Below are 15,380 nucleotides of genomic sequence, written 5' to 3'. Positions count from 1 at the left end.
TTGAATTCATGATCTCCAAAGAAGATTTAGCTTCAGAATCAGGGACCAGGCTTGATCACTGAAGAGCTTTTGTGTAGCAGTCTTATTTAAGTAAGAACAGTGACAGAGATGCTTCTGACAGAGACATCAGAAGGGGGACAGAGAGTGCTCCCTGGTTTTCCTAGTTATAGCAAGCTGTTTTATGTCTGTTAGAAAGCTATTAATCAGATAAGAGAGACACCTCAAGGCTGAAGGCATTTCACCAGGCCCTTCTCCCACAATAAGCATTTTTGAGATAGGATGGCATGAGGTGTGTCATCCCCCAGCCATGAAACAATTGATATGAATACGGGTTTGTTGAGTTATTATCAGCCCAAGGTTTGAGAAAAGGAAAAAAAAAAAAAAAAAAACAGTTAGTCTTAGGTGGAACCATTTCAAAGAAAGGCCAATTCCAAAGCAAATATATAGTTTCATGAACATAGCTTCAGAAAAAAACATTTCCATAGAGAGTTTGTTTCCTCCTGCCCCTTAAGGGAGAGACAAAACAACGCCTGACACTTGCAGCCTATTTCCTCCATTTGGAGACGCCTGGCCTTCCTGCCTGTTACCCTCTCACTTTCTTATTTTCTCTCACTCTGTCACTTGTTTATAGTCGCTCAGTCGCGTCTGACAGTTTGCGAGCCCATGGACTCTGTAGCCCGCTAGACTCCTCTGTCTATGTGATTTCCCAGACAAGAATACTGGAGTGGGCTGCCATTCCTTCTCCAGGGTATCTTCTTCACCCAGGATCAAACCTGTGTCTCCTGCATTGAAGGTGATCCTTTACCACTGAGTCACTAGGGAAGCCCCCTATCACCTCTGGGTCTTTGCAAATACAAACTAACATTCCCAGGGACTTCCCTGGAAGCCCAGTGGTTAAGGCTCTGTGCTCCCAATGCAAGGGGCACAAGTTCAATCCCTGGTTGGTGATAGTCCACATATCATATACAGCATGGCCTTAAAGGGAAAACAAACAAACAAAACCCACTATCTGTCCCAAAGGCTTGTTTGTCTCCTTCAGGAAGGTTTCTAGGATTGGTCTGAGAAGTCTGTAGTTAAGCATGGTATAGTCCTTATGGTACATTACTTATTTGCTGCTGTCTTCCAGCAGAAGGTGGTAACCTCCTGCTAGTAGGTCTGCAATTTCTTTTACACTATATTCCTACTAACTCCACAGTATTTAGCATATTGCCTGGTTTGTAACTGTTGCTCAATAAATATTTGTTCAATGAATGAGAGTATAACATATTAAAAGAGAAAAGAGATAAAATTTAACATAAAGCATTTGATTTTTTTATAATCATCACTTACGTTCATAACATTGGATACAACAAAAAGGGACCAGAACCAGATGCTGAAATAATGCTATTATCCTATCTTTAGCATAATGCTTATGTAATTTATTTTAATCTGCCTAAATAGTAGTCAAAGTGCATGAAATATTGTACTGATTATTTTAATGACCAAACTGGGTGCTTTCCATGGTTGTGTTCGTTGATTCTGAAAAATTCAGATGTTGGAAAAGATAGCTTGATAGAATACTATAATCTTTGGGAAACAACTATAAATAAAGAATGATCCTATGTCTCTGAATAGATATTATCAGAAATTTAAGCAACTATGATCTATCATATTTTCCTGAAGAAAGTATTACTATATTTTTGGTTGGTGGAATGGATACAGAAACTCAAATAGCATATAAATTTCATTTCTACTTATTTTTTGAGGTACATACTACAGTAAAACTAAAATGTTTCTTTAGGTTTCTCACATTAATTTATTAAAAATTTCCAGCAATTTTTTAACAATAAATTCAGAATTAAAATCCTATGGATTAAGGTAAATTATAGTTGCATTACAGTGTTTGTCTACTTTTCTGACATCATATAAGACCTTTAAAAAAATTTTTGCTCTAATTTCTCATGATAAAGGCCACCTTTAAAGCAAAGTAATATTTTTTAGAAGCTTATTTGCCCAATAAGATTCCTTAGGAAATAGAGTTGAAATTCTCCCTGACTGAAACATTATAATATTTTCATAAAATAGCTAAAATTGTTTTCAGTAACCAGTTATCACTGCAGAAGACACTGAGATATTCATTTTAAAAATGACTTCTATCAAAATGAAATTTGATTAGATTTTTAAAAGTATGTTACTCACAGAAAAAATTTTTATGATTTAAGGGTTTTTTTTTTTTTGAGTTGTATTTCATTAAGAAAAACTGACTACCGAGTAGTATAGTAGGCTTATTTTAAACAACATTAAGTATTCTGACACCAACTATTGGAAAAGGAATGATAGATATGTCAGGTGTCCTTTAAGAAGTCATAAACGCTGACAAAAAATCGATTTCAAGAAAAATTTTAGACTATCAAATATATACCTAATCTCTCTATTCTGGTCACATACAGTATAAGGAAACAATGAAAGATATTTGTAATTTTTAAAGTAATTTTTGGTATGTTGAATTTCTAATAGACCAGTGATATTTGGTGAAGAAATGCTATGTAATCAATCCATTATGACAAGATTGTCATTAGGAAATATATTCTATTTTAAACAAATATCCTTTTTTCTTATTTTATAAACATAATAAATAATTAATTTCAAAGACTATGACAATATTGTAGTTTATTTCTGCTACAAACAACTCAAGAAGGCCATTTTGAAAGCACTTAGACTGCTATGAATATTCTTCCAAAATACCATTTATATCTATAAAACTGACATGTATACTACAGAAAAATCTTGACTGTAAACTTATCTGTGCTTAAGAAAGTAAAATGTAGGAAAAAAAGAAAATTATCATCAATTATGGAGAGGTGAATTAAAGTTATTTATTCCTCTTGACTTTACATGTATTATTTATTATTTCATCACCAAGAAAGTTAAAGACTATTTTTACCTTTAATATTAAATAATAGATAATTCACAAGTTTTCTCAAGTTGATATGAAATCATTTGTTATTATGATACACGGGTGTCCATAATATTATTTAGTATTTAGCTTTTAGAAGACAAATCTGTTAAGAACTTTCATTTTTCTGTATTATAAAAATGTTTATCCTTTATTTTTCTGTGGACTATTCTGGAGGTTGGATGGATAAAATTGTCAATCAATTAAAATATTGAAGCCCAGGTTAAAAATTCCTTAACCAATTACCATGTGGTTTCAAATTAAAATTTTCATCAGAATTTTTCAACTTTTATGTCAAGATATCAAACTATCATCAAATTTGAAGGTTTGTAGGACTCTTGCATGACATAACAACTTAGATACATGGTACTTTTAGTTTATTGTTATATAATAAGAATTTGGGCTTCCCTGGTGGCTCAGGCAGTAAAAAGTCTATCTGCAATTCAGAAGACCTGGTTTTGACCTCTGGGTTGGGAAGATACCTTGGAGAAGGGAATGGTAACCTGCTCCAGTATTCTTGCCTGGAGAATTCCATGGACAAGAGGAGCCTGGTAGGCTACATTTCACGGAGTTGAAAAGAGTTGGACATGACTGAGTGATTAAACTTTCACTTCTTCAATAAGAAATGAGGATGAATGAGTAGATTTTAAACATTTTTTTGACATTCAAGGTATATTAAAATATGTCACTTGTCATTTTGTATATATCTATACAATTGCAAATGCATAACTGTTTAAATCCATTGCTCACATTTAGCATAAGTCTATCAGTGATACCTTAAGACAATTATGTGTTAAATAAATTACCCTCTAACTAATTTCATGTATATAACTGCATTTTTATAATCTAAGAGTAACATATTTTCATATTTGCAGTATCTGCCAATGTAAAGCACATAATTAAAAATATACATAAATTACCTAAGAGAACTGGTATGGCTTTTATGATTAAACTTACTACAGCAAAATCTGACTTTAGCATGTTTAGTAGAGCATGGACCTTAATTAAATTTCTTCACCGTCAAACTTTAAAAAAAAAAAAGGTGTTGTCTAGGTAAGAATTGTGTTAACATAATTTATTGGAAATACTCCCATTTGTTTGGCATTTTATAATGGTCAATAGTACTGGACATTCTTAAGAAGATTTTTAATGTTTATGATTATTAGTAATATTAAAAACATCCATTATTAGTCATGCTTACTCTATGATAGACATTGTATTAGGTGATTTAAATTCATTCTGTACTTTCACACTAACTGTAGAAATTGAGATTTATTTTGGATACAACAATAATGAGTTTTAGGTAGGCTGTATTCTTGCTAACTAAATTTTTAAAAACATATATCCATTAATGGATATATGGATAAAGAAGTATATATACATATGTGTGTATGCATACACACACACACACACACACACACACACACGGGCTTCACTGGCAACTCAGTAGGTAGAAGAATCCGCCTGCAATGCAGGAGACACAGGTTAGATCCCTGGGTCAGGAAGATCCCCTGGAGAAGGAAATGGCAACCCACTCCAGTATTCTTGCCTGGGAAATCTCACTGACAGAGGAGTCTGGTGGGCTACTTTGCCATGGGGTTATGAGTCAAACATGGTTTAGCAACTAAACCACCACCATCACATATATGTATATGTATATGTATATATATACACACACACACACATACACACACACACACATACACACACACACACACACATATATATACACAATAAGATATCAGTCAGTCATAAAATAAGAGAAAATCTTACTATACGCAATGATATGGATGGACCTTGAAGGCATTATGCAAAATAAGTTAGAGAAAGAAAAAGGCTGTATGAGGTCACTTATACTTGGAATCCAAAAACAAAAACATACTGAACTCAGATAAAAAGAGATCAGATTTGTGGTTATCAGAGGCAAAGAATGGGGAGGGAGAATTGGAGCAAAGTCGTTAAAAGGAACAAATTTCTAGTTATAAGATATATTAGTAAAACATTACAACTGCTGTATGATATTATACATAGGAAAGTTAAGGGAATAGATCCCAAGATTTCTCATTACAAGGAGATATTTTCTTTTCTTTTTATTGCATCTATGTGAGATGATGGAAGTTGACTAAATCTATTGTGGTAAAAATTTCACAAAATATATAAATAAAACCATCAATCTGTACATCTTAAATTTATACAGTGATATATGTCAATTTTTCCTCAATAAAACTCAGAGGAAAGAATTAGGCTTTTTATTTATTCTTATAATCAATATGAGCTATAGATAATTTTTTTATGTTCAATTTGTGATTTTCTAGCAGCAAGTTCAAATTCATAGGCAAAATGTTTATGAAATTTTTCCATATTGTCTCTACTAGGAAGATTATGCCCATGCCAGATATCTTTGCTGTTGTTTGTTCAGTCACTAAGTCATATCCAACTCTTTGCAACCCCATAGACTTCAGTATGCCAGGCTTCCCTGTCCTTCACTATCTCCCAGAGTTTGTGCAAACTCATGCCTATTGAGTTGGTGATGCTATCAAACCATCTTATTCTCTATCACTAGCTTCTAATCCTGCCCTCAATCTTTCCCAGCATCAGGGTCTTTTCAAATGAGTCAACTGTTTGCATCAGGTGGCCAGAATACTGAAGATTCAGCTTCAGAATCAGTCCTTTCAATGAATATTCAGGGTTAATTTTCTTTAGAATTGACTGATTTGATCTCCTTGAAGTCCAAGAGATTCTCAAGAGCCTTCTCCAGCCCCACAATTCAAAAGCATCAATTCTTCAGTGCTCAGCCTTCATTATGGTCCAACTCTCATATCTGTACTTGATTACTGGAAAAATCATATCAAAATATCTTGATATACACTATAGTTTTTCGTGGAAGAGTGTGGGTTTTCCAGGATATATACTTCTTCGTTTGTGGGCTAATGTTGTATTTTAAGGGATTCACTGAATATTTGCATAGCTTTATCACTTCATAACATTTGTTCCCACTTTGCCCTTGGGGTATTACTTTATTACCAGTTTATGGCTTAGAAGCTGGGCTGTGATTCTAGGACAAACAGGACTAGTCACAATGCCATTGGGAATAATAATGCATTATGTTCATCAGCTCTGTTTTGGTGGCCATTTGGAGAATCAAGTTTCTCCACTTGAAATTAATAACAAGTTATTAGACATTGGCTTTCTTAGCAGATTTTGATGTAAGCTGTTATCTCTTTCAAATTTTTTGTTCTTCAGTATAACATTAAATGAAGAACTTGTGTGGTGCTTTCATCTCAAAGGGCAACCTGTGGCAAGATCAACGTAAGACTGAGGGAAACTTCTGGACAAGCAGACAACTGATTCATGATTAATATTAAACCTCTGACTAAAACACCAGTTGAATTACCTGCATTTTTTTGTTTTACATTTTACTCAAGAATTATAAGATAAATTGACTGAAATTCATTTCAAAGCAATGATAAAAATAAGCTGTAGTACTGGAAAAGGTCATTTTTCATTCCAATTCCTAAGAAAGGCAATGCCAAACAATGTTCAAACTACTGCACAATTGTACTCATCTCACATGCTAATAAAGTAATGCTCAAAATTCTCCAAGCCAGCCTTCAAGAGTACATGAACCATGAATTTCCAGATGATCAAGCTGGATTTAGAAAAGGCCGAGGAACCAAAGATCAACCTGCCAACATCTGCTGGATCATCAAAAAAACAAGAGAGTTCCAGAAAAATATCTACTTCTGCTTTATGGGTATGCCAAAGCTTTTAACTGTGTGAATCACAACAAACCATGGAAAATTCTTTAAGAGATGGAAATACCAGACCACCTCACCTGTCTCTTGAGAAATCTGAATGCAGGTCAGGAAGCAACAGTAAGAACTGGACATGGAACAACTGACTGGTTCCAAATAGGGAAAGAAGTAAGTCAAGGCTGTATATTGTCACCCTGCTTATTTAATTTATAGGCAGAGTACATCATGAGAAACACTGGACTGGAAGAAGCACAAGCTGGAATCAAGACTGCCAGGAGAAATATCAATAACCTCAGATATGCAGATGACATCACCCTTATGGCAGAAAGCAAAGAAGAACTAAAGAGCCTCTTGATGAAAGTGAAAGAAGAGAGTGAAAAAAGTGGCTTAAAGCTCAACATTCAGAAAACTAAGATCATGGCATCTGTTCCCATCACTTCATGGCAAATAGATGGGAAAACAATGGAAATTGTGACAGACTTTATTTTTGGTGTCTCCAAAATCATTGCAGATGGTGACTGCAGCCATGAAATTAAAAGACATTTGCCCCTTGGAAGAAAATTTATGACCAACCTAAAGAGCATATTAAAAAGCAGAGACATTACTTTGCCAACAAAAGCCCTCTAATCAAATTATGGATTTTCAATGTCATGTATGGTTGTGAGAGTTGGACTATAAAGAAAACTGAGTGCTGACGAATTGACACTTTTGAACTGTGGTGTTGGAGAAAACTCTTGAGTCCCTTGGACTGCAAGGAGATCCAACCAGTCCATTCTAAAGGAAATCAGTCCTAAATATTCATTTGGAGGACTGATGCTGAAGCTGAAACTCTAATACTTCGGCACCCTGATGCAAAGAACTGACTAATTTGAAAAGACCCTGATGCTGGGAAAGATTGAAGGCGGGAGGAGAAGGGGATGACAGAGGATGAGATAGTTGCGTGGCTTCACAGACTCAATGCACATGAGTTTGAAAAAAATCAGGGAGTTAGTGATGGACAGGGAGGCCTGGTGTGCTGCAGTCCAGGGGGCCACAAAGAGCTGGACACAGCTGAGTGACCTGAACTGAACACAACTGATAGATAGCCAAAGTAGATACAATAAATGTTTAATTTTTGATATCATCCATGAATGATACTAGTGGCAAAGAACCTGCCTGCTATTGAAGGCAACAGGTTCAATCGCTGGGTTGGGAAGATGCCCTGGAGGAGGGCATGGCAACCCACTCCAGTATTGTTTCCTAGAGAATTCCATGGACAGAGAGGAGCCTAACTGGGTACAGTCCATGAGGTCACAAAGAGTTAGACGGGACTTAGTGACTGAACCACAACAAAATCCTGGCTGTGGGGAACTGCAGAGATGGCATTTTAAAAAAGACTCAACCCAATGTTGCTGGCTTTGAAGACAGACTGAGGCCCACAGGCCAAGAAATGAGTGTGGCTTCTGGAATCTGGAAAAGGCAAGAAACTGATTCTTCCTTGGGGCCTCCAGAAGGGATGCAGCCTTGAAAACACTTTGAATTTAAGCCCAGTGTGGGCCAATAAAGCTTCCAAAGTGGCAATAGTGGTAAAGAACTCGCCTCCCAGTGCAGGAGACATAAGAGACACAGGTTCAATCCCTGTGTCGGGAAGATCCCCTGGAGTAAGAAAATGGCAACTCACGTCAGTATTCATGCCTGGAGAATCCCACAGACAGAGGCACCTGGTGGGCTACCATCCATGGGGTTGCAAAGAGCCAGACAGGACTGAAGCAACTTAGCACAAACATGAAAACAGCAGCAATGTTGAATTTAACTAGTATAATATAACCACTGAGAAATGAAACAATCTGGCTCAAAGACTCAAACTGCTAAAGAATCTAAAGAGGAGGGATTTAGATCTCTCCATTTAAGAGGCAGTTACAAACCTCACAGAAGAACTGACATCAAAAATTATTCTGCTCATGCCAGTGGAGGTCTAATTCTTCTTCTTTTTTAATATCAAAGGACATGAGTCTGAGAGAAAAGTGAAGACACACTGTTGCATTGATAGGGAGAAAAAAAAAGTTGTTCCGCCGCCCCCCCCAGAAGAGTGAGCAGACCTGAACATTCCTAGCTTTCTTTTTTTTTTTTTTAAAGGGTCTGTAACTAAGTTTGCTTTTTCTGCCCCCTAACTCTATAGGAACTACACTTTGCACCTATTTTCCTTTGACTCTATGCAAAATATATCCTTTACCTGGTGTTTATCCTTACAACACTCTTCCCCTTATAGTTCTTCTTTTTACATATCAGAAAGAAGGCCTCAGAGCCATTGGACTGCCAGACTCAATTACTGGGTTACTGATGCCAGCCTATAACTGTCTTTGAAACAATCAGGAGGAAGAAATCAAGATCCCAACACCTTTTTTCCTCATAGACTCCTGACTGTGAGCCCTTATCTTATATAAATCCCTAGACTCCTCATGGGAGATTGAGGGCAGGCACAGTTATTGAGGCATGAGCCTACTATATTCCCCTCTCTGCAGACTGAGAATTAAAGCCACGTTTCTATTTCCTCCATACTCTGTCTCCATAATTTTTATTCGATTTCAGTGAGCAGAGAAAGCCACGTTTTTGGCCAGCAACAACACCTATATATTCATGAACAAATGCCCCATGTGTGTGTAAATAGAGGAGTGTAAATGTGGAGAGGAAATTCATGAATAAAGGATAAACTGAAAAGTAATAAAATTATTTTAAAAACAAGAGAGGTTTAAAATAAAATGAAAAAACAATGGTAATTTCTGGGGTTAAATAAATTATCTGCATCTGCCAAGAAACACAAAACTCAAATCACAAAAGAAATCATTTTGATTTGGTCTTCAAAAATTCTGTTACTCTTTTCAGTATTAAAAATTTAATTTCTAAATTTGAAATAAAGACAATTTAATCTGATAACTTAGATTTCTTATTCCCTCAACAATATAGTAGGATACATGAATAACCATTGTTATCTTCCTAGTGCATGGAATTTCAGCTTAAACACAAAACTGTAAGTACTGGACACTATAGGCAGTAGGGATTAAAAAATAATAGTAAACACAGTAAAATATAGAGTGGCAAGTTGGCCATGTGACCAGGTGGGAAAAAACGGCTTTGGTTTCAGAAATAATTTTTGTCAGAAGCCCACTTCATACCATATCTAGCATTTGATTTTGCCTACTTTAATTCACCCTCTCTTTTCATCTAACTAAGCGAGATAATACCTTCTAAATTAATTTGTTATGAGAATTAAATTAAATGTGTTAATATATGTGAACACATTAGTCCAAAGATAGAAACTGGATAAATTTAAGTTTCCTATTTTTTTCTTTCTTTCTTTTCCCTTATTCTCACCTGTCATCCTCTAGAGATTTTTTTTTTTTAATTGAAGCTCAGTTCAAGAGATCAAAATATCTGCAAGGTGGATCCTGAAGATTCTATGAAAAGAGACTTTCAAGAACAGATAAAGGACCACATCATTCTATCAGGAACAAACAAATATATATGAGTAAATATTTTTAGTCTTTATACATTCTTAACACTTTGGTACTAACTCTGGAATACACAATTTTATCAATAATCTGTTTGAAGAGACAAAAATATACTGTAATATACTTGTTCAAAGATTTCTTAGACCTTTAAACAACATGGGTTTGAAATGCACAGCTCCACTTATAGGAATAATTTTTCCTAATGATAAATACTATAGTACTATAAGATCCTCCATTATTTGAATCCAAGGCTGTAGACCATGTATACAGAGGATACCTATAAATTATACTGGATTTTCAATTTCACAGGAAGTTGAGTCCCAGTAAGCCCAGCATTGTTCAAGTGTCAACTGTACATCCAGCTAGCCAATCCCTAAACATCAAGTCAGTTCTGGGCTCCATATTTATTTTCTTGATCCTTGATCTTTCTAAGTAAGTTCATATGTAACCTCAGTCAGCCATGTTCTGTCCCCTCCTTACCGCTTCTAGAGTCTATAAAACTTGCTCTTGTCCAAACATCCCTTGGAAAGAACGCTTCACTGCTTGTAAGGCACTGTACTCCCCCAGTCTATAGATTATTTTCCCTTGAATCTACATATAGTCTATATATTATTTCCCCTTGAACACCAAACTCATTAGTAATTGTTTTATTTTTGTCATTTGACAAAAAATGAATATAAACAGGTTTTAAGCAAAATTTCTGTAAAAGTTTCCACATAAGAAAGGGCAACTGCAAAGATGAGGTTCAACTTCATATTTAGAAGTCAACTTTTCTCATTTTAAAGTTGCTTAGCCATTGCATATAAATAAGGCTTCCCAGTTGGCTCAGTGGTAAAGAATCTGCCTACCAATGCAGGAGACACAGGCTCAATTTCTGGGTTTGGAGGAACCCCTGGAGGAGGAAATGGCAACCCACTCCAGTATTCCTGCCCAGAAAAATCCCATGGACCAAGTAACCTGGTGGGCTACTGTCTATGGTGTCACAAAGAGTCAGACACAACTGAGTTACTGAGCATGCAGGCACATATAAATAATGATCTCCATTGTACTAATGGTAGAAAAAGAATGTAATAAGGGAAAGGGATAAATCATCCAGTATGGCTCTATAATTTAGGTAGAGATCAAAAAAATCTACTTACATTATACATAGTAGAAGCCTGAATAACTAGTAGACTATCTTTACTCCCAAGTTGATGGAGGAAATAAGATTTGGACTTCTACACCCTTGAATTTTAATTATATTTTATAATTATTAGGTTTCTTTAACTTCCACAATGACTACTTTGTAAGAAAACCTCTTATATTACAAGGTCTGAGTAGTTTATTTTCTGATAACACAAATTTATGAGTATATAGAGAACTGTAAATAATTCCTGGAGGTAATAAAAATGAAATTTGAGATTGCAATCTAGTGTTATAAATAGAATTAGTTTGAAGAACCTACAAATAATATATTTTCTAGTTTATGCCATCCCCCTCATTCTATATTACAGGGTTCATCAATACTATTCAAAAGTCTTTATGAATATATTTACGAAACATTCATTTCCCAGAGTTTATCTTTTCTTAACGTAGAAAACAAAACAAAACTCCAAAAATAAATAATGAAATAAACACAAGTAAATGCATATTCAGAGCTTTAGAGATTTAGGTTAAGGGGAAAAAAAAGTCTTGCTTCTATTATAAAGTTAATATTTAGACCAAATTTTTCCTTTATGATGTTGATCTTTGCTTTCCTCAGCTCACTTATAATGTAAACTCTAAACATGCAGACTGAGGCCTCTCTTACCTCAGAGCCAACCTTGAGAAATACAACCAGGACAGAAATAAAGTGAGTCGCTTCAGAGCCCAAATTCCCTAATCCTGCTGGTCTGATCCAGTTGTGAGAATGAATTTTCACAACAGAATTCAGTATCTGGTTTTTTATTCTGTTCATCTTTTTACCAACCTGTGGCCCTGATACCAAGTAAAATGCCCTGTGGGGCTGCTGGGCACAAAAGCCTTTTTTGTTTCCTGCCATTTCTTGGTTATAGGAAATAAACTTCATTCAGCCTCCTCCATGGCCTTCCCTGAGTTCCAATGAGCAGGTTGAAACAGTTGCTAACTATTGAAAGGAGAAACACTGGGCTGGAAGAAACACAAGCTGGAATCAAGATTGCCTGCCGGGAGAAATATCAATCACCTCAGATATGCAGATGACACCACCCTTATGGCAGAAAGTGAAGAGGAACTAACAAGCCTCTTGATGAAAGTGAAAGTGGAGAGTGAAAAAGTTGGCTTAAAGCTCAACATTCAGAAAACGAAGATCATGGCATCTGGTCCCATCACTTCATGGGAAATAGATGGGGAAACAGTGGAAACAGTGTCAGACTTTATTTTTGGGGGCTCCAAAATCACTGCAGATAGTGACTGCAGCCATGAAATTAAAAGATGCTTACTCCTTGGAAGAAAAGTTTTGACTAACCTAGATAGCATATTGAAAAGCAGAGACATTACTTTGCCAACAAAGGTCCGTCTAGTCAAGGCTATGGTTTTTCCTGTGGTCATGTATGTATGTGAGAGTTGCACTGTGAAGAAGGCTGAGCTCCGAAGAATTGATACTTTTGAACTGTGGTGTTGGAGAAGACTCTTGAGAGTCCCTTGGACTGCAAGGAGATCCAACCAGTCCATTCTGAAGGAGATCAACCCTGGGATTTCTATGGAAGGAATGATGCTAAAGCTGAAGCTCCAGTACTTTGGCCACCTCATGTGAAGAGTTGACTCATTAGAAAAGACTCTGATGCTGGGAGGGATTGGGGGCAGGAGGAGAAGGGGACAGAGGATGAGATGGCTGGATGGCATCACTGACTCAATGGACATGAGTCTGAGTGAACTCCGGGAGTTGGTAATGGACAGGGAGCCCTGGCATGCTGCCATTCATGGGGTCGCAAAGAGTCGGACAGACTGCGGGACTGAACTGAACTGAACTGAAGGGAGGGGATGTGGAAACAAAATAGGAACAGTCAAAGAAACAATATAGCAGTCTTGGGGCAGGGTCCTGGTTCGCCTACAAGGGATACGCATAGTAATATCCTTGAGCTGTTTTGCAGATGCTGAAATCCCCCTAGCTGGGAGAAGTTAAAGGATGTTGCCCACTAGGATGTAGTCCCCAGACCTGTCAGAACCAGGAAGTTGATGATGCTAACCTCCACTTGCCTCACCACCAACCAACTAGAAGAATGTCCACAAACAGATAATACCCTCTTTGAACCATTACTATAAAATGTCTCACTACCCCTCCAGGTTAGAATACACAGTTTTGAGGGCTAAAGCCTACTGTGTCCCCCTTTGCCTGACAAAGCAATAAAGCTATTCTTTTCTGCTTGACCCAAAACTCTGTCTCTGAGAATCAATTTGGTGTCAGGACACAGAGGCTAGATTTGGCTTCAGAACTTTCACTGAATTTCTGACGCCTTTCTTAGCTTTACCAAACCTTGCTCCTTAGGGTTACTTCACATTCTTTGTAAGCTATCTGACTTCTTGTTAGGATTACCAGATTCAGCACAAACAAAACTAAACAAAACAGAACACCAAATTAATTGTGAATTTTAGTTAAACACGTAATCACTTTATTTTAGTATAAGTATGCCCCATGTGGATTTATGAGAAATCTTATATTAAAAAAAAATTTCTTGTTTAGCTGACCTAAACAATATGTACTAACTTAACTGAGTATCCTGTTTCTTATCCATTAATCCTACTTGCACTGAAGTGAAGTGAAGTCACTCAGTTGTGTGCAACTCTTTGCGACCCCATGGACTGTAGCATATCAGGCTTCTCCGTCCATGGGATTTTCCAGGCAAGAGTACTGGAGTGGGTTGCCATTTCCCTACTTGCACTGTGTATCTAGAAATATGTTAGACTTTTTACGTATAGTTTCTCAGATTTCCATGACAACTAGGAGATAGTTATCAGCACTCCCATATCAAAGATAAGGAAACTAAGGGCAGAAGAGATTCAGTTATTTGCTCTTTCCCTTTCCCACTGATCCATAAAAATTCAAATACAAAAGAAGCAAACTGTGGAAAAGATAGACCTGGGTTCTTCCATCAGACCACAGGGCTCAAACTAGAGCTCTGGTTTTAACTAATACCTGTGGAATTTTGAGCAGCTTAAGTTCTTTAAATACTCTCAGTATCCTTGTCACCACCTGTTGATGATGATCATACTTTCTTAGAAAGCTGTCTGTCCCACTGAAAGTGAAGTCCCATGCAGAGAACAGACAGGAATCAGTGAAACAGTTTGTCATTTCGGGGGTTCTGTATAGCTCTAGCACCATAGTCCTTTAGGTCTCAATGCAGAGAAGAATTCAGTAAGAGCCTAGTGATAGATAAGAAGTGATTTATTAGAATAGGATGTTTGTGAAGCTTATAAGTAAGTGGACAAGAAATGCCATATCACAGAAATTAGAGGGCAAAAGTTTTAAAAAATCAAAGGAAAAGAAAGGTGGGGGGAGAAGAACTTATTTGTCTTTCTTAAGTAGATGTCATGTTTCCATCATCAGTTACTTCTCCAGGATGAGCAGGAGAGTTTTCCTGTTTCTGCATGGTCAAACTAAGTTTATAAATTATGGATTTCTTGTGCTTTTTTTGGTGGATTATTAACTTACTGAGTTCACTGAGGTCATTTTAGGAATCAGCAAACTAAAATGGACTGGAATGGGTGAATTTAACTCAGATAACCGTTATATCTGCTATTGTGGGCAAGAATCCCTTAGAAGAAATGGAGTAGCCAACATAGTAAATAAAAGAGTCCAAAATGCAGTACTTGGATGCAATCTCAAAAACAACAGAATGGTCTCTGTTCATTTCCAAGGCAAACCATTCAATAACACAGTAATCCAAGTCTATACCCTGATGAGTAATGCTGAAGAAGAGGAAGTTTAATAGTTCTATGAAGATCTACCAGACCTTCTAGAACTAACACCCAAAGAAGATGTCCTTTTCATTATAGGGGACTGAAATGCAAAAGTAGGAAGCCAAGAGAAACCTGGAGTAACAGGCAAATTTGCCCTTGGAGTACAACAACAAGCAGGACAAAAGCTAATAGAGATTTGCCAAGAGAATACATTGGTCATAGCCAACACCCTCTTCCAACAACACACTATAAGATGCTACACATGGACATCACCAGATGCTCAACACTGAAATCAGATTGATTATA

The 15,380-nt window shown here is 36.5% G+C and overlaps 1 protein-coding gene across 1 annotated transcript in view; it reads right to left on the bottom strand.

Moving 5' to 3' along the window:
* BCHE (butyrylcholinesterase) overlaps positions 1–15,380 on the bottom strand; it is a 75,716-nt gene that overhangs the window by 36,001 nt on the left and 24,335 nt on the right. The window lies entirely within an intron of this gene.

Source organism: Ovis aries, chromosome 1, assembly GCF_016772045.2.
Source record: "Ovis aries strain OAR_USU_Benz2616 breed Rambouillet chromosome 1, ARS-UI_Ramb_v3.0, whole genome shotgun sequence".
Taxonomy (NCBI): Eukaryota; Metazoa; Chordata; class Mammalia; order Artiodactyla; family Bovidae; genus Ovis; species Ovis aries.
Note: the sequence above shows the minus strand (reverse complement) of the source record. Positions and strands in the feature narration are given on the sequence as shown.